The sequence below is a fragment of the Varroa jacobsoni genome, unplaced genomic scaffold (genome assembly GCF_002532875.2).
Source record: "Varroa jacobsoni isolate VJ856 unplaced genomic scaffold, vjacob_1.0 scaffold_498, whole genome shotgun sequence".
NCBI classification, from domain to species: domain Eukaryota; kingdom Metazoa; phylum Arthropoda; class Arachnida; order Mesostigmata; family Varroidae; genus Varroa; species Varroa jacobsoni.
Window position 1 is genome coordinate 174,964 of NW_019213400.1, and position 21,625 is coordinate 196,588.

The 21,625-nt window shown below is 39.4% G+C and overlaps 1 protein-coding gene across 1 annotated transcript in view; it reads right to left on the reverse strand.

Annotated features, from left to right (window-relative positions):
- The window catches only part of LOC111260960 (cytochrome P450 4V2), a 183,811-nt gene that overhangs the window by 123,988 nt on the left and 38,198 nt on the right, over window positions 1-21,625 (reverse strand). The gene's annotated exons all lie outside the window — the stretch shown is intronic.

Genomic DNA, 21,625 nt, shown 5'->3' on the forward strand with positions numbered 1-21,625 from the left:
GGCCTAATATTCTCGTTCTCAATATCTCACTATGACTACCATGTAGTTAGTTACAACTTTTTTGTCGCGGAAAATCAAGCTACTGTGTTGTCAACACCCGGGCCGCTTGACTGTGCTTATGTATCATACAACGAAGTTTCAGACCTCAATGCTCGCGTATCTTACGGAACGGCCCCAGTTAGCTGTCGGCACTGTAAACAAGACGCAGGTAGGCATATGCTAGGGTTTCCACGGGATTTTTTAGCTAAAGGTGTTTTATGCATCTAGTAACAAGGTGAGTTAGGTCCGGCAACGAGGTCGGCGTACAGAGTCAAAGTCACGCTATAGGATACTTAGCAGGGACCCATTTGTGGACTGTGACAAATAGGTTACACGTCCTATCCAAATGCATCGATGCTTAGCTGGAATAAAGCTTGCTCCAATTTTTAAATGGTAATACTATTACTGCTTCAGTCCACATTGTATTGCAACGAAATTATGTTTGCCCTAAGTATTCCATGCAGGTTACTACAACAAGCAGTGTATTTAATGCAACAATCCGCTTCAACAAACTAAAATCTACTAAAGTCTAAAATGAGAGAAGCACAATCGTCTTTTTGTGCCGTCACACAATGAAATGTGACATTCCCAATACCGTTATTAGTAAATAATTTCGGTAAAGCTAAAGCGAATTAGTATGAGTTACGAACGGTAGTAACAACAAATTCAAACAACATAGCCCGGGGCTATGTTTGATTAGCTGAAGTTTCTTCTCATGGTCTTTGCTACTGTGTACGTTTGATTTTTTTCATTCTGGGATCAGTTAAGGCAGCACTGTCCATATTTGTCTCCGTGTTTGGTACGCATATTTACATTGCGTCTGTGCAATTGTTGCGCATGTGTTCCAGCATGTCTATCTTGAGGAAAGCGAAGTACTGAGCTCGTCGGTGGTGTCGAAAAAACTGGGACTTTTCATTCGTTTCTTGCCGTAACGCGTCAAGCAGCTTGCGGGCACGTCAATTTTTCTACACCCTGTATCCTTGTCAAGACCACCGAGGCCAGTCATACCCCTCTACTTCGAACGACTTACACATTACGAAGATGTTGCAGGTTTGCCGTCCCCGAAGCCTGACACACCCTGCATGTAACTGGGCGCCTGGGTGGCGAAGGAGTTGGGGCGATGTCAGCTGAGAATTGGGAAATCTAAAGCTCAGGCCAAAGGAATTGGCCGGCTTGTCTATCTCTCAATCCCGTAGCCAGAGCTGCTCTCGCTAACAGTAAAACTGCCGCAACGCAGCCAAAGGAACGATGAAGGCGCTGCACAGATCCAGACGACCATCCGCTTGTCACGGATGGTGATGTGTAGGACGAGGCTGGCACGTGAGGCGCAGTGCACACGCTATATGGAACACATAAAAAACAATTTACACAAAGCAGCACAGGGTGAATCGGATGTGGAAATGGAAAACCGTGATAGGACGTATGCTCATGCCTGTCACCTTTGCCGACGTCGTGGCCTTTACTACGTTTCCTTATAGATGCTGAAGCAGTAGCGCCAGCCGTCGAATAATTTTATTAGTAGCAGTGTTGAAAAGGACGTCGGCAAGATATTCGCGATGATGCAGAGTACAACAGGACTTACAGAGATGTATTCGTAGGCCCAGGATACATAGATCGACATTGGCGTGAATGCGTTCAGCGCAACCAATTCACAAACAGCCTCACTTGCTGTTAGCCTCTGGGAATATAGGCAAAATTAGGTAGATATGAAAATTAGTACAGGCACGTGCCCAGCGGGCTACAGGCAATAACGGACAACAAGTAAGTATTATATATGTCGGGGCGAATGAAAAAATGTATTGAGCCTGTAGCTGCTGCAAGTCTACCGAACGTGCATTCAGACAAAGTAGACAAAGTGAAAAGATCAATATCGTACGCCGCATGCCTCAATTAAATAAGCACAGTATGGTCTACTAAAATGCCATCGGCACAATATGTCACAGCTTAAAAAAGGCATGGATGATCAATTCGTAGGATATGTACGCTGGATTGGTATACACAAATTTTCGTGCAGATTTATTATAAATTATAAACATCATGTCGTTTTTTCACGACTAGACAGAGGAAAATAATTTCTAACGTTCGTTCCTCATGGGTTCATAGTTGGTTTAGATGTATTTCAGTAGCTGTAGTGAACTCCAGCCGTTACGAACGCATGCGGCAATATAAGCCGCCGAACTACTTTTTCTCTGGAGTAGAAGATCCTTTAACCCGTATTCTGTAACAGAGTTAAAATATATTGATGTTAGCGTGCTTATTATTTATTAGTTGTTTCATGAAATTTCGATAATTTGACACACACTTTTTTAGCAACCTGTTGGCAGTTGATGCTACATAAGCTCAGGTCATTGTTTAGGACAGGTTTGAAATATTAGCCGGACAAAGTTTAATAATTTGAACATAGTTCCTACAGAGCAAGCATATATTTTCCTTCGGTTTTCTTGTATGTGTCTATCGAATGGTGCCATTCGTTCGACGGTGGAAGGCAGCTGCCACCGATAACATCGAACGCGAAAGTAACCTTATGATCACAAAAATAAACTTTACCATTCGGGTCAGACTCTCCATTGCTGTTAAATCTGGACATCATAGCCTGTTGTAGTATGCACCATTCGAGTTTCACTAATGTACTACTAAGTAGGATGGTATAGTTCAGGAGACGATGCTTTGCCCTACTTATAGGCCTCGTGGATAGAAGCCTTGTAAGACACAGGATCCGTGTGCACAACAGACGCACCATGACGAACGATTGTTTCAGTCCTCCACTGAGCGTCGTATTGCAATTCCGTTCCAAAGACATATTGGAATAATCGGGTGATATAGTTTCTAATTGCCAACACGGATAGAATCAACAGGCTCAATGACTAAGCGTAACGTCTGGATTTTAAAAACATTCTTCCTGAAACTCAGTTTCTTTAAAGAACGTTTTTCATCATCATCATAGCGTCATTATCATGAGCCGAGTATAGAATGATATACTTGTTCGATTGCGTGTCATGCTGCTTACATGAGTGAAGTTCCTTTGCCCCTGACATGCCCATGATATTCAGCATATTTCTAAATACCAATTCGTTGAAATCGCTCTTAAAGCAAGCCATGTTCGAAGTTACCAAGTTTGTACTAATCGGCTATATTAAAACGACGGCCCGATAGCCTCGATATGCAGTTAGCCTAGGTACGTCTCACAAGTTGAAACCTTGAAAAGCAAAAAGAAATGTTTGATTATTTTCAATACATTCATCGTTGGCTCTGAGAGTTCTGAACAATTATAGCTGCTGGATTCGTTGAAATTTGCTACACCTTTCTTGCCCCTAAGGTAAATCCTTGTTGCCATATAGCCGGACGGCTATATGGAACTGTTTACGTAACAACGGTACCAATCAATTATGGTATACTATACGCTTAGAACGTAGAGGCTAGCGCCGTTGCCTAAAGATAACCAGATTACTCGACTCAGCAGCCGTTCACAGATGTGCTCATAGACATTTATTTGTTAATAGTATATGACCAAAATATTTACAATTGGCTAAAGACGGAATATGGGTTATGTGCATGTAGCGCCATAGTGAGTCAACGTAGTGATCAAGCAATGTCAAAAAATCAGATGCGCATCCAAATGTAATAAAGGATAAAACATCGGGACGTTCGTTTACACTGCTTACTAAGTATAGATAATCAAAATTATCTTGTTACATTTGCTATATGTATATGTTCGACCAAGACGTGACATCTGACTGTCTGATTATTTCAATACTTTGTTTTCCACTGATAGAAAGTGGAAGAACGTTCACACTTAACATAAAATCATGTACTACCTGTTTAAGAATCTATACATATATATGATATAGTCTAATTACTATGAAAGATTCTCCTCGTTTTTATCACTCTTTTCACTTACAACTAGATTGAATAAGTATACATTCCAATGACCACTTATACGAGTTAATTAGCAGAAGACTTACCTAAAACTATCTGGTGTTTGAACGAGGAGAACTTCTTTGTGATCACCTTTGTGGTTGAATATCCTTAGTTTTTTTTGCCAAATCAACTTTCAGGCTCATACACTGAAACATATTATAATATATTCATTGTCAAGCTCAACATAACAACGAGGTCATAGAGGAAAGACTCTCACACATCCTCTCCGAACGCATTGTAGGTATAATAAATGCTTAAAAACATCTTAGAATTACCTTATGGCAAGATACATGGAAGAACTGTAAATCAAATTTTATTTATCTATTCGAAATTACTTTCTAAACCTTTTCTGCGATTTCCCATACCGCTGCTAACCCCGGTCTGTTTCGTACAATCGAATAGCTTCTAGCCAAGCTTTGCTACAGTAAATAGTATCATTACTATCTATTGATCACCGAATAAAATATTGTGTAGTAACCCAGAAAAATGAAAAAGCTACTTGGATAAGACTGAATCAACAAAATTCTAGTACTTGACGAAAGTAGTTTTATCCTCTGCTAGGCGATGCTTACGGTATTTTGTAAATCCAGCGACTATGACGATGAAACTACAGAGCCTAAAGGTAGAAACGAGTATCTGCTAATCATCGCCAAAGCGTAGTAGTTACGGTAGCGTTTGACGACGCTCGGACAGGAGCGGCAAGATACGTTATAGCTCAAAGGAAGATTATGATGTTTTGGCTATGCTTCGGGTTGAAACGCAGTAATCCCTAGGGAAAAAACCTTGTCTGGAATTATGTTGAAGTGGTGTCGTCAAAGTAGCCAATGCAAAAGTATATATTGGCAAAGGATAAGCTCTTTCCCCAAAAATCATCAGCACTCTACGAAGGACCCCGATTTATATTGCTGCAAACCCGGCTTGGCCCAGATCTGTGACTTTGTGTGATCTTCACCGAGCTCTCTATATTGCAACTTGGAAAATACCCACAGTTTAAGGCAATTTTTTTTTCATAATAAACCTTTTTTAAAAAATAAAACTACACAGTCGATGTAAAAGATAATGGCAAAAGATAAAATTACATAAATCCTGTTGAAAATTTATTTCGTCAATGAATTTCATAAGAGATCACGAGTGAGTCGTGATTGTTTTTGTTCGTTATAAGATTTCTGATTTCGATTAACTAGAGAACTTTGGATTCTTTCGGACATGTCCAACGATGGTTAAAAAATAAGGTGAGTCTCCCTTAGAAGAATAATATAATGAACATTAATAATAATATCGGTCTAGTTTAGGAAAGCTAGGCGACTTAAACAAGGAGTGAGGACTACCCCAACATTGGAGAGCCTAAAGTACTGTTCCTCCCCGCCAAAGCGCTAGAGTATCAAACAAAATAGGGACACTCGAGGCTACCGATAACCAACGTTTATTTTCTCTAATTAAGAAAGGAGAAAAACATTTCGTGCACACTGAACAAGTTTACCCTTGTTCTTCACAATTCTATTGTCCGGCCTGCTATAGTTATGATCTGATTTGCCCGTCTATAAAGATTCGAGAACCGTACCTTGTGTCGCATACATTTTTCGTTAAAAAATGCCACCTTCTAATGATGCGCTTGCTCTTTTTTAACAGATTAAAAGAGGCTTCATAGTATATATCTGTAATCACATCGTAGATCCCAGTCCATTTATTTCTAACCCTATAGATTGCTCGTCAACATATGGCACTGCGGAATATTCCTGCGCTAAGAAGAGCGCTTCTTTTTTCCTGTTTCAAGAAGTGGGGACTCTATTGTATTGAACTATATATTTGTAACAGGTGGGAGAATGGCTAACGAAACATATATATGTGATGCAGGGGGGACAGTATTAATATTTATTTAATTAAGCAAGATATAACAGCAGTTTTCACATTTAAGAAAATTAGACACTTCATCATCTTTACACGATGAAGTTACTTTATAGATTTAAAAGCTTAGCTTTACAGTAATTAGCAGAAATATCCATTTAATTTAGAACGTGGTTGATACGTATAAACTAATTAGATTAAGCCAGGCAATTCCCAATGCCATTCATACATATTTACTCAAAAATCAGGTTTTTTTTTACACATCTAGCTACTTTCATTCCGTCGAAAAGATGACGCTGTTTGTCCGGTTACACGTACATTTTTCCAATCTACTTCTTGTTGAAGTTTTATTCTTAGAGGCAAATTTTCTACGGAACATTATTAGATCTAGTCTGGCGACACCGTAAAAATCGTTGATGCATACTCTAGTTTTTTCGTGACTTCATTTCGGTTGAATTAAATCAACGGTTATCATATTGTTACAACCATTTAAAGATGGAAAACATACGATCTATCAAGTGTTGTCATCATGCTATTACATTTAATTAGATGAACTAAAAATAGATCACACAATTTTCTGGTGAAGTGTCTTTTCATTGCCCGTCATCGTTTATTTATTTTCTTTTTTTTTTCGCTGGCTGACACTGTCGAATCGCATAATAATACATCGCGAAAGAAACGAGTCTTGAAACCGTTTTCTTATCTTATCTAATACATATATAGATCTGATCTAATATCTATATATAGATCTGATCTGAAATAATTTGCTCCACTTCATTCCTACCTATGAAATAATCATTGCTTGATTGTGACATTGTGTGATTCATGTTGAATTTATTCTCTGCACACCGCACAGTGACGTGTCGTGTTGGATATGACGTTTCCAGGCGTTTAAGGGAAGGCAAAAGAGGGAAGTCTTCTGGCCGCCAATTCTACATATCAGCAGGCAAATCCACCGCATCCCAGGTACACGTTTGACCACGCCTTGCTGCAGTCAGTGATGATGACGATGGCTTTCCCATCCCTCGTCGCTTTGGTTGTGGCAGTTCCAGGCCATAAGCACGGTACCATTTAGCCGTGCGCCCTTCGGGCCCACCCGCTTCTATATCACTATAGATTATCCGCCGCTCCTCTAAAGGAACAACTAGCAGCAAACGTTATGTCGTGCTGTGTGGGCCAAGAATACGCTTCCATAAATCATAGAGGATGAACATGCAAAGTTGGCCTTCATAGCTTTGCCACTGGACAGTTTGCCTGTCCGAGACACTCGACATAAAATACCATATCGTGATGATTGTCGCTCGCGTTCCCCTTTCCATTGTTCTTCTTTCGCCCTATGTGGCCTGGCATCATGCAAGCACCGACAACGGACCAAGCAAGAGGGTCAGTATTCTACATGACCCCATTCGCACGCGACTCGCACATATAAAAGAGGCATGAAGGCGATACTGGACCCAAAGTTAACTCACTTCTTCATCGTGGAAACTGAGAGATAATTCCGATTCGGCTCTGTCAGATCGTAAATGGTCCGAATAGTTGCAAATTGGACTCAATAAAAATCGCACTTATATCAATGCGAAGGTGAGCCTATATCAAAATTGCAATTGAACTAGACCTATACTGACTACACTATGATTAAATTCGGTCAGAACTAGGTTCCTCGTGTTAGCATTGAGTAGTGTTACGCGTAGACTACTTAGGCTATCGAAATCTTAACTTGTGAATAATGTGTGACGCTTGTGAGCGCTCTGGTATGATGTATATGGATGATAAGGCCACGGTGCTCGACTGAATTGACAGGCAACAACATCCTCTAAAAAAAAACGATTCATTTCTTGATTTGTGTGGTAGAGAACACTCTATTGCCTTGGCCGCATTAGCTGGTCTTGTCTGATCAAGTTTTATTATAAAGAAAACGCTTGTGAAGAATAGCGTAGAGCAACGGTGTCATGCATAATTTATGCAGTGGCTAAGCTATCGATATCCACCTATTCATCCACAGGTCCTGATTCGCGAAAAAGGTTTTTCTTATCCTCAAGGCTATCCGGAGTCAACTATAGCTGCTAGTATCCCTTTTTTATTATATATGACAATGTCTGATATTCAGCAATTGTATCTGGTCATGTTAGCTTTAAGCGGATCCGTACAAGATTCAACCAGAGTTAAACAGATCTACCTTGAAACGAAAATCTGGTGACGATCATCACCTGTCTTTCAGATCCCCAGGGTGTGACGGTCAGAGCTCCAGCAACACGGCCAAACGGCTGGATAATAGGCCGCAAAATGCCGAACGAGGTTCGAGTTCCGTTTTAGAATCTAATTGTTTCTATGTATCGGTAATATCATTACATTTTATTTGTCATATGGAATATTACAAGTACAGGGGTCTTGAAAGCCCTTGCAATATCTTAGCATTAGAAAGAAAGTGTCTTTTTGCCTGGGAACTCTATAATGGTTTGCACCGTATGCAGTTGAATGTGATAGGATTTACTGTCTTTCCAAACACATTACATGGCATAGACGACAGCCTGTCAGTATATACATTAGATAACTTCCTCAGGCATACGATGAACCTCGGCAGCGTGATAGTGATCTTGATTTTACCAGCTAATTTACCATTGTCGTAGATCTGCATCATCCGTAATCGCCGAAGTGTATGCTCGGAATAACCCTGTTTAATATACAACCCTGTATTTTATTATCTAGTCGTTTTGCCGTGAGGATATATATATATATATATACGTATTATATTACGGGTTGTTACTGTGGTAATTATATAATATCATCATAGTTTTCACAAGTTCCTTCTTCGTTTGTTTTCGTCCGTTATTAGATATGGTTATTTTATGATGCCGCCATTGGCACCAAATATTGAGTACAAAAATGATTGGGTATTAGCACTGGAAGTGCATTTTCTGTGTATAGTAAGTCTTTCTTTATAGGTTTCTTTTTGATTATTTGTTACACTCGCAATACAAGCATACCCATCGTACTCTCACTCGTTTCATTAATAACTTTCGGCATCAGTATAATTAACCCTTTACCATGTCGCTGGACTATTTCTCTAAACTTTCTTACGTTGACTGCTCAATTTACATAGAGGGAACGACTGTTGTGGTCCGCTAGCAAAGTATGGTTGCATAAAATCGGTATTCGTGTTTGTCTATTTGTCTGTGTTTTTTTGTTAGCGTTGTGCATCAATCGCTGGTCTGCTTCCACCGAATCCGTTTTTTCAGTGCTACCTCACAAATGAGCAACACCATGCATCGAAACATTTTTCAAGATTTTCCTTCTCTCTCGCTCGTGAATATCGTACTACACCTATACGTCTGACTTGCAGGGGCACATGTACCTACAAATCAATTTATTTAAGTTTCTGTTCAAGTGTTTTCATTTTTTAGCGTCGTCCCTTTACGGCAACCTTATCATGATACCCCATAATAAATGCCACACAAGCCAAATGTAAATTTCTATCTTACGAGACTAAGTTTTCAACCGCTTTGTCCTATTTTCCGTTGACGCTAATGTTGGTCATTCAGCACCGATTGTTCTGTTCCCCCTCTCTGTAACTTACCATCGTATCACGCTTAACATCTATAATCCTTAAATCAGCTCGGAAATAGATTTGTTTGATTATTTCCGTCCGTCCGCCCGCATATCCTTTATAGCGTAGAATATAGATTTTTTCAGCTTTAACTCTTCAACTTTAAGAACATTGTCAACCTTTCGAAAGGTTTCTTTTCGATCTTCAATCGGATCCTCAGCTAGAACTTATTTTTGTTCTTTGGCCTTTGTCTGACATGCTTACACCTATTGTTACCGTATCGCAGGCCAAGGAACATTGTACGTCCAGCCCATGACTAGACGTGTCCTGCACTGTTTGACTAGGAGAGTTGAACGCTAACTGCAAGCAACATTGTGAATATTTATTGTCTTCTTTGCCATTTAATATGAGGTTCCATAGGAACTGATAAACAACTAGACCAGCTTCGAAACAAGCGCATGAACTGGCTCGTCAGAACTATTGTTGCCCAATTATGGTATCAAAATTGTCTTAACCTAGGATCGATTTACCCGATAGGCTTGCCATCGATGGATTATTTCAATTTTTCACCAGCTTACAAATCGCATATTTTGCATTTGCTTACTCTGTCTTTGTTGTGTACATCCATCCAAGCCACCTAATACAACGTCGTCGCGTTTCCGTTTACTGCTTAGCAGTACTTTACGGTAGGTACGGTACGGTACGGTAAAATTCATTCGATCATATATCACAATGTAAGCGTCGACGTTCGATAGCTGAAAGTTTCGGTGGATTCATAATTGTTTTCGTATTGATTGACTCGTTGTGTGGTAGGTTGGCATCTGATCTTGCGCTTGTTCACGGTCATAAAGGAAGTATCCTGATTTAGCTAGTATGACTGTTTCCGCGTATATATACATTGGTTCATTTGTTTGTAGCACCAAAGTTTACGTAGATCATCCAATATACATATAAGTAGCGTCTTGATTACTATATACATTCTCTACGTTGCTGCCGTTAGCGCTCTTACTGTTATGTTTGGTAATTTACTTTTATTCCAATTTGCGGGTGCGTCTTGGTTTTGATTATTAATTGGTATTATTGTCATTTCAATTGTATTCCTATACTGCCATTACAAGCCATCTTTCAAATAGCTGGCGCTTTCTGAGATCAAACGAAAGGACACCAATAACAAACCGACGTTGATCGCTGCCGCGGGCCGTAGCGTTGCGCCAGCGTTGCAGCCATCACTCGTGCATGAACAGTACTGCATGAGTACGGAAAACGTGCCTGCACGCTTTATACAGGCCGAATCGCCAATTTGCGTGTGTGTTCCATTCGGGTTAACAGCTGTCGCATGAACGCTTCTATCGATGATGTAACCGCAGTCCCGAATGATGCGAATTTTTCCTTCAACTAAAATGAAGTCAAACAAAGGACAAAAAATTAATTTACAGTAGCCGGCGAAACGTCGAAGTCTTTGATCTAGTCGCGTTTCTACTGCTGCAAAAGAGATACCCTTTTGACAAATCGATAAACTTTAGTTAGTCAATAAAAGATCATTAGCATCTTCATGAAGGCTATACTTTACTGTTCGTCAATTCTGATTGAATATTCTTCGATTGAGTAGGAAATCGTCTACCGTAACGTTGCCGAAGAGTTCTTACTATTCCCATATGAACCCTGTTCATATCGTAACATAGTTGCCTTTGGCCATCGTTTCACATAACTTGCCTAATTGAGTAACGAGCTTCAAAAGTTCGTTCAAAAAGACGTTCAGATCATATATATTTCAATTAAAGATCAACAAAGCATTGTGCTTTAAGATAAATCAAGTGCAACCTATTTGTTACATCGCAGATACTCCTGCGGGTATACAAACTTGATTGACTGATCCATATTTTCTATCAACAAGCCCAACTTAAAATCTGATATCAATACTTCGTCACGGGTTAATTGCGAAAGGAGTCCAGGAGCCCAGGGTAACTATACTAGGGGTTAAATAGCTGATTGAAGCTCTATCCGAAATTATTTAGACACACGAGTAGTGGCGATTGAGCTTGTAAATAAACAGCACGAACGTGTTTCTCCGGCTTTATATTTTATTGTCGAGATCATTTATGAGTAAAATTTTTTATGCTATTATATTATCTTATATATTTGAAGTAAGGTTATTACGCGCCCCATGAGTTTTATTTATTAAACTTAAACTTTATTAAAATCGAGAATGATATCAACTTACTCAGGCATAGAGTAATCCTCACCTATTCGCTCAACTAAACCATGCTGTATCTATATATCGTCGTATATGGCAGGATAAAGTCGATTTGTGGATGCAGATGCAGAAAGTATAGTCTATTTCGTGGTTTCGTTACATTCGAAGACGACATCTAGCAACGGTAGAGCTCATAACATTCTTGAGGAAGCTAAATGTTTTTTCAAACAGAACACGTCGTTCCCCAGTTAAACTGAACATTTACATTTTTGTAGAAGCCTCCAAGTGCTAATTAAAGGTCTCAGTATTCGACGGTTGCCATTAAGGCAAACTACATATTTAAATTGGCTATGTGTTGGTGTTCGTCTAACGAGCTGCAGGCCATTCACAAGCGCGGGCGACCAGACGACAAATAAAGCATCGAAGACGTACTATAAGTTAACGCACGCTACTCCGAATTATATTTACGTATTCACCATTAATAGTAGATATATTATCTAAATCAAGAGAGAGCTGCGAATATCCCAACGATGGCAGAAGGAAAACCCGCCTCTTCTCATATTCCATAAAAATAAGATAGCTAAGACCTGTAGCGGTTAGTTAACCTGATCCCGATTTATCCCTTTAAAATAGACAACAATAACTAGTACATCTTGGGCTTTGGTAAAAGAAAAGCAGCTGTACCCCGATTTTTTCATTACTACACTAACATTTTTGTCGTAGTGCTTTTTTTTTTAGCTTCGCGGTCGTTTTCGTCCTTAGGACAGCAGCAAAGAGTAATGATGGTTTAAGATAAAAGCTCACTGTCGAGGCTCAGGGAGGACCCTGAACGTCCTATGAGGGAAAAACGAGGATGGTGTGACAGAACTGGCGCTGCACACTATGTCAGGCCGACGGTTGCAGACCTTCGCGAGTTCAGCCAACGAGGCCGGGCGACGCACGGAATCGACGCGTGTGTCACCGGAACAGACGAAAGTGGAATTTTGTAATGTGCCGACAAGTTAGCTGGCACATCAGCCGATGGGCGGAGCCGTAACGTTCAACTGGCGAGCAAAGGACGGGACTTTATCATAGCGAGAGAAAGTAGCTAAAAGACTTGTTTGCATTTGAAATGAAAACTCTTTGGGAAATCTGCGGGTTTTAGCAAACGAGCTAAACTCCGGAGCAAAACCCATTGGTGAAACCCGCGCCTTAAACGTGCCTAAAATAAAGTTGAGAACTTCTTCTATGCACGCCGTACAATACTTCGCTCAACGTCTAGGGACGCTAAATGCATCAATTTTTAGATAATGGTCATTCGAACGAACAGAATTGACAACGCGGAGAAAATTTTTGATTCTGAAGGAAGGATACGAAAAAATGCTAGTAACGGTAGTCATGATAGCAAAAATTATATGTTGTACGCATTTACGATTTTCGTTGGTCGTAAACGCTTGTCTTACCAAAATTCTTAATAAAAAGCTTTACTTATTGATTATATATAATACCCTTTGGAACATAATTTATCTAAAAATAATTGTGTTCATGGTTAGCTTCTCATACTGTTAGCGACAGTCGCTCAGTCCTCTGCCAACAGCGCCTAACAATTGGGAGGAAAGACAAAGGTATGAGTCCTAAGCGTTTAACTTTTACCACGTTTTAAATAGTAAAAAAATATTTCAAACCCCCCTTTTTTTACATGCCTAATATGTTTCCGAACGTCGTCTATTTTAAGATAGCTTTATAATGTGAAGTCCAGTTTCAAACACTGTATAGGATGAAGCGTGTTACCCGCAACTCACCACATGAGGAGTTAGCCGGAGACTAAGTGTTTACCCATTTTAGCAACTAGAAGCTTGTTCTAGGTTCTGGGTGGACGTCAGTTAGGATAGAATCGGTTTTGTATAGGCACATCTCTAATTTTGGATTCTTTAGACGTTCCCATCTATTTTAAGACGGCATCGATGACAACAGCTACAGTGGCAACAAGGGACAAAATCATGTTGTTTGTACAGTTTAGATGACAGCGCCTACGAACTTTTTCTTCTTTTGGATAAAAGAAATGTTCATAAAGGACGTTAGCTATAACCTAAAAAAGGAGGTTAGGCTGGCTTGAAAGGGTGGCGAATCTAAGGCACTTCGGACAACCGCCACTATAAAATGTAAATAACGTTTACCCTTGTAATTTTCACCTCTTCGCCATACGACACCATCTATTTATCCTACAGATTACAAACAGCTCCATTTGTCCCTGTTTCTTCTCAAAATTCTAATGCGATCAATAACAGATAAGATCAGCCTAGCATGTATTAGCGTTAGTATCATACTGCGAATGTTATTTCTGAGTAGCATCTAAAAGGTTGGCATACGGAGCACTTTCTATATATTACTGATATTTCAAAAAAATTCAATAGACTGCCATCGTCAGTATGGGAACTGCACAGAGAGGACGGTGGAGGCCACTGGCAGACCACTGAATCGTGAAAGGTACACTGTCTCTGTTCAAAACAGTGCTATAACAAGCGGAAACTGAAAAGAATAATCGCCATCGTATGTATAAATGCTATATGCGGAAACGTGAAATTAACCGGAGAGCAGCAGGGTAATGTAAAAGCAGAGAGAAGACTCGTTTAAACAGATACGCAACAACAGGTAGTTACCGAGAACAGCGTGTTATGGGCAAATATTGACAGTCTTTCGCAGAGGTAACATGTTCAGTAGCAATGTAATGGTGGAAGATACATGCTTTTTTTAATATCTGTCTAATCTAACAATAAACCTTTATATACAGAGAGAGAGAATCCACTAGGCATATTCTCCATGTGTGTGTTTATATCTTACAAAGAATTACGTAAAAATAACCATTATCTAAGCAATCCAAATACTCCATAACATTCGTTTGTTTTAGTAGATTTGTTAATCAACAAGGTATGATTAGGGTAAAATCTAAATAAACAAATCCCTCATAATCAATAACTGCAGAACCATCGAATTCAATCCCATTACCATCTTAATCGAAGCTGTCTCTTTACCACCATAACAGACACAACACAGATGCTATGCTTGAGGCTACCAGCTGTAAGTGTTGCGTAGCGTGTTAGACGTGCAATTGAAGTACGCTCAAACGACGCGGTCTATCCTTCAGTCGTGTTGAAACGCGCGTAGTTTGCCATACATCCATTGGCCTACTGGCAGTAAAAAGAGGAAGGAATGAGAAATTAACCATCTACGTCGTCTATGTTGCTTCGAATGAAAACTCCGAAAGTGTGTATGGATTAGTGCTTATGCCATCGTGTAGAAATACGAGTACATTCTAGGAGTAGTCACACGGCAACGGGAAGTAACAGGTGATCGTCTGAATGTCTATCTACCTTTTCTTCGTTTGGCGGAGCTGCTGCCACGGCGAGGGCTACCGCCATAGTTGAGTTGTGGATGAACAAAAGAGCAGACGAACAATACAGGGCCTAGAGCCTTCTTTATCAATCAAATTGGTAAGAACGACGTTCTGTACCACATACGTTCAACTGGCTACTTGATGTCCATTTGTTCATTCATATCTTTAGAGGACGACGATCACGTCGACTAGGTAGTCATGGGCAAGGGTACGACAAATGAGCTTTAAGTCTCTTTTAAGGCGCTGTCTTTCTTTTTCCTACGCATTGTTAGGTTCGTTTGACTTTTGGTACCGACTCGCGCCGGCACTACAAAACGATGGGTTAGAGGCCACCGACTGCATTCTACGGCCGCCGAATACGCTAACGTATAGTCACGTATTAAGGTTTTTCCATTTTACGCTTGTTTCATATGCGCTTGTATAATTTAACAGCTGTTGAAGGTGTAACGTTACTGTGTTCATTAATAATGCAGTCTCGCGTGCATATTATCAATGAGAAGAAACTCTAGCAGGAAATCTACTAATGTAAGCATCAACAATACCCATTAGCCAATTATTGTTGCTTTCGTCGCAGTTGTTTCATATGGCGGTTATTGTTTTACATAGATTTCGATTAAGGAGAAATACTACAGAGGCCAAAACGGTACTAGTATAAACGTTTTGAGTTTCGGACTGCTATTGAGCATTGTTTCGAGCGGCCGGCCACTCGTACCAAGGTCCGTACGTCCAGTTTCCAACCTAGACCACCTTATGAGTTACCACCAGCGTTACCACTGCACCATCACGTACTCAGCCCCAAGAAGAACAATAATTGTTTTTTTTTTATACTTGTTATAACTAATGCTAGCACTACTTAATCAACGAAATATTTGTAGAGAGACATATTGGTATCAAAGAAACGAAACTTCAAGACCTGTATGATAAGATGGCCTTTTTTTTATTACGTTATGTTAACAAGAGCTACTCATTCGGCTCGTTCAATATTTTCTATTAGCTCCCTGTTCAGTTCCTGCATTGCCCATCGCATTTTTCTTTAGCATCGCTTTGTGGTATACTCAAAGCTGGGCCCAGCATAGTTTTACTTTACCTTTGAAGGCTTCAACGCCGTTTACATGATGAAGTCCTGACGATAACTACTGCTACAAAAAGGGGTTTTTTTTTTAGTCAGCAAAAACTGTGGCCGAGTGTACGTGCTGAGATGGCAGAATAAATGTGACGGTATTAACAACACAGCCTCATGCGTCGACATGTCGACTTCGATATATTTTTCAACGATCTCACCCTACTAAATGTTCATTCAGCTAACTTATGACACAACAATGTTAAAGTTCCTATGAACACATATCGGCTATTTGTTAGGGAGTTTGAAGCTGCTCTAACTAAAATAGCATGGACATAAGTGGCTTGATTAACGATACGTTACTCATAAGAATATTGTATTTCTATAAACTTTGTGCTTATGTCTTAGACGTTTAAGTTAAATTGTCATTTTTTATTAAATCTTTAATAGAAACACTTTTATCGGGTAGGGAAAGGAGTTCTGTTCGGTGCGTCGCTAGGAGAACATACGAGCAGCTGGACATTTCACTTTATATATGTTTTACTATCCAAAGAGCACACGATTCATTACTATGATTATGATGATTATTATTACAATGACAGTCATTTCGCAGCTGATTTTTAAGAACTAACCTAAATCTGATTTCGACGTTAGAAATTATTTTTTTTTTTTGATAATTCGAAGAATATGATGCGTCTCATGAACCTGCTGGACAAACTGTAAAAATAAGAAGAAAGTTCGTCCTTCTTATTCTTGCGAGTAAAAGCAATACCAGTCGCTATACGATATGCTTGCCCATTTAAATCTAGATCGCTAGAAAACAACTGTACACACGACAATTCATCCTGCAAAAGCCATACTGCTCCACATTGAAGGATAGAAAAGATATGACCAAAGCATAATTTTCTGGCCGAGTTAAGTAAAACCCGCTCTAGATGAAGAGCTCTCTCTCTCTCTCTCAAATTGGCTTCTTTTTTTAAACTTTTGAGCAGATATTGTACGAAGGCAAGAATATACTCACATTGTTTTTCTTCTTAGTCTGACCCCCCATTGACACCCGTAAGCCCACCTATATTCATATGGACGAACGGGCCGTGAACATCGTTTTATACTGCGAAACTGGGCGGAAAAAATACCCTAAATCATGTTTGAAAGGCTACCATATTATAGTTACTGCAATGAAATCTTTTTTCCCCTGCTGGAAAGGTGTTTCGTAACATTTTCTGGAAGCAATTTCTATGCATCAGTAGCTAATTATCGTTTGAATCGATAGAATAGAAAAAGTATGGGTTGCTGGCGAAATGGTCGATAAAAATCTGGAATTCTATATGTCTGTAAGTTGTAGCCTAGAGTAGGCAATTCCCCACTGTTTATGCATGATAAATCGATGTAGTTAACTTCAAACGATTTTCAAAATAAAGCGGCTGGGATTCAATTATAACAAACCGAAAGGATAATCGAACATCCACTGTTTTCGCTTTTTTTTTCAAGTGCATAGATTTCCCTGAAGTTGAAGTCGCATAAGTCTGTCGGTACAAATTGTATTGTTCTATGCGTTACAACGCAGCTCAGCCGGATACCCTGATAAAATATTTCTCGATGTCATTTATAGACTGAGTAAGGGAGCACAGCATTGAAAACCTAATTAGCTTCACTTTACCCAAGGCTACAAAAATACCTGTGATCAATAAGCGTTTACGGTTCATCTAAAAATAGACCGAAGATCTTGTGTTCATGTCGAAGAAGGAGAGAATACAACTTTTAATTCTTATTAGATAATCACGCCGATGAACGCTTTCATGCCAAGTTACATTAATGTTGTTCAGCAAAGTAACTTTACCATGTCGTGGTATAATAATATACATATTCCTTTTGGCAAAATGGTGGTTCCAGAATAACTTGAATAGATTATTAACTCAAATGGTGGAATCTTCATCGAATGAAACTGCGACGCCATCTTATTAGTCTGGTGTAAGCTTGGTTCCCACTTTAGCCCCCAGACAAATAAATTGTTCAGGTATAACTCGAAAGCGTACATACAGGTTATGGTCTCTAACGTCCTATTGTATAACTAGCCTTCCTCTCTACTGTATTTATAACATTTCATGCTTTCTAACCTATATCTCTGCTTCAGACACGTTTCAATCACTTCGTTAGCATGAGCAATGAGAAGCGGCTATGCTAAGCATTCGCGTTAATATTTGATAGTCTTTTCAAAACGTTCATTAGTGTATACGTAATGTCTGTTCTTGCCCATTACCCTTACTTTAGAACTTCCTATTTTTAACGTCCTGTATAGTGTTAGGCGGCTGAATAAGAGCCCTGCTATCGTTTTAAGATCATCGCTTTCTCAGGCTTCAGAAACAGATATACATGGTGGAAGCATTTTCAAAAGCTACCGAAAAAACAGGGAACAAATGAAGCATGAGGACCCTATGGCTCAAAATACTTTTCAGGAATGGCTCGTTCAGTTCGAAAAGAAGACATCTGGCCTGAAAAATGCATTTCAGTCGACATTTTCAGCCTGTCTAGAATCGACTCAAGTTATTTCTGAAAGAAGGTAATTATAAGGTAGTTGAAATCTTTTGCCTATGGGGCCCTTACTGTAATAATCGATACTGTTTCCCCATCCTTTATACAATAGAACAAATGTAAGGTAAATAGTAAATATTGTTGAGTATTAACCGAAAGAGCCATCTAAGGAGCTCAAATAACCGAATAATTCAAATAGCAAAATTTCGCCACGTGGATCAAATGATCACGGTAAATTACAAAACAAAAACAATAATTAAAAACAACCATTACTTGTATATATAAAAAAAATATATGTTTTGATTATCTCGAAAGCTTTTGAGAACCCAAATGATACGGAAAGACAATGTACCAGCCTCATAACGGCAAAACCTTCCATTGCGTTAATTATTATTATTATTATTATTACAAAATTAATCTATTATATTCGTGTACGTTAAACACGAACATTGAGGACCCATTGCTCCTTGAGTAGTTTCTGACATGCTTGTGTAGGACGATGTCGGCAGCTTTAAAAGCTATTGAACTATAGAGTATTTGAATGAAAAAAAAAATACTTAGAGGATGATGAGTGGTCATCTGAAGTAGTAGTCAGCAAGACGCAGTACAGTATGTCTTCAACGAAGTAGACCTGAACAAAGTGAACGCTTCTACAAGGTACCGAGGTATTGTGTAGTGCTATTTCAGACGCGTCCTTTCTCGTTCCGTTTCCTGGACCGAAAGTGAATTTCATTTAAGACGTTGCTCGGCCTAATCGCCATCTTTATGAATGTGGTAACATTAAAAAATGGAACGTAATGATAGAAATCTAATAATATGACACCGATGGCTCTCTTACGACAGATGCACTTAAGGGACATTGTTTGATTACACAACAACACGATACGAAAATACTGTTTGTAGAACGTCGCAACAAACTGGTCTCGAGATGTGATCACAAGTGAGTCACGTACCATACGAGGATTTGCTCTTTCAGTTGATTCTGTCAGGTCCCAGCAATAAATGGATTGGGATTCTTTACTTACCACTCAGTCGTTAGGCTAGATACTTGGGTTTCAGGGCCCAAGCTAGAGAGGGCCCCGGCACACTACGTTGAACAGTTAATTTTTGAGGACGACAAAGGCTTTGTTTAATCCGCGTAACGATGCAGCCGTATAGCAGTCTACGAAACAAATTGTCAATCCGAAGTTTAAGTAAAATAGGCACATACATATGAAGTATATATCGTATATACCTGCCTTAATTTGAATAGATCTTTACATGCTAAGCGTAGGTAGATAATCCAGTAGTGAAAATATAATAGCTACGAGCAGCTGGTTTTGTTAATTAAGTGTGTATTATCTATGGCGCAAAGTTCCATTAGGTAGATGCTTTTTCCTGCTCTCAAACGAAACTCTTAAACGAGTATGTTGTTCTGGTTTTTGGATTAAATGGTTACTTTACAAAATATCGCAGTGAACATCCGTTTCGTAATTCGACGGTAACTGGAATACTAAATTGTATCAAGTAAAAACACCCATACGTGCGTCACATTGAAGAAAAGTATAATAATATTTAACTTGCGAAAACTTCAGGCCCGCTCTGGCGTATCGCGTTCAGACAAGTACGACATCAGTATTTCCTCCAGAGATAGGATAATGTAGCGTATATCATCCTCCCATGGTAAGCGCCAGTCCTTTAATGCTGTGTGCTATCGCTAGAAGAGCTGCGTATACCTTATTTAATAAGCAGACGATTTCGTTACCATTGTACATATTTATGGCTGAATGATTTTTTTTTAATTTGCCGCCTAATTCGGCAGTGCGCAGCTCCGCCTCGCGTATTGTTTCTCAAGGCAACTGTATTGAAATACATTTTTTTTTACACATTATTTGTTTTCTATCACCTCAGATTATGAGCTATATTTGGAGCGTGATGTGTGCCCTCTATATAGTAGGTTGAATATTTTAGATTTTCTCGCAGGCACCTTAATTCTCTGATAACAGCCATAATATATTATCACTAGGCCAAGCTAGACTTGTAACAATCGCAATTCATCCTATTTTCCATAATTAATAACTGCTTTTTTTGCTCCCTCATTTTCGAAACCTATTTATCGTGTGTGAGCCTCTTACTGTATTTTTTTTTGCTTACCGTTACGGTTAACTCTGTGTCTATAAGACTCTATGTGGGACTATAGGGCTCTTTCCTATTATAGGGTTCACAGACTAACAGTGGAATGCCTGGCGCCTGAGCTTTGTGGGGTTAAAATAAGACCAGCTGGCTACTGCTCTTTAACTTGCCAAGTAAAGGCCGAGTGTGGACCGTCTGAATCTAATGGGGGTTCGGCTGGGATATTATTAGACACACGAGGGAAAATGGCTAGCGGGAAAGTGCTTTTAGATTTGTTTTGTTTCTCACTCGGCAATGCTGGCCCATATCGTAAATCCAGCGACATGATATTGTCAAAGACGTTTCGATAAAGAGGGACATTGCCATTAGGCCGGTAGACATGTGTATATATAAGAGAGCTATATCGAGATGGGATGTCCGAACTACTTGTGGATGTAGCGTACATCAGCCTTGTCGAATTCAGCCCAGAATTCCAGCAGAGTCCCAAAAACACTCCCGGATGGCTCTGGCTTCGCTGTTAGATTGCCCTTGCTTCCGAACGAGTAACTTTTCGAGCCGATTTCGACTCTACTCGACAGAATTTCTTTCAATGAAACGTTAAAAATATGCATAGGAGTTTGGTGTGCGCATGGGCCGTAAATACACTAAAGGAAGCTAGTTTAAACGTGTGCTTAAGACAGAGAAAAGTAAAAAGCTTGTAATGGAAAGCATTTTCAGTCAACCACTACCGCTTTGAACAAATAGAAAGTACAGACGCTTCTTTATTTTACCTATGACATCTCGTACGGTGGTACGGTGCAAATGAATCCACTCATTTGAGGCTATTATATGTTATGAATTTTATCGAGCTTGTAAACCTTCTATAGCAATCCAAAAAAATTCACTATGGAGTTTATACTAAAAGATTAGGACCTGAAGCAAATCACCAAGTCTAACTTGATACAAAACCTACAACCTTGAAATAAAAAACTCATAGATATAGGTAAGAGCGAATAGTGAATCGACAAT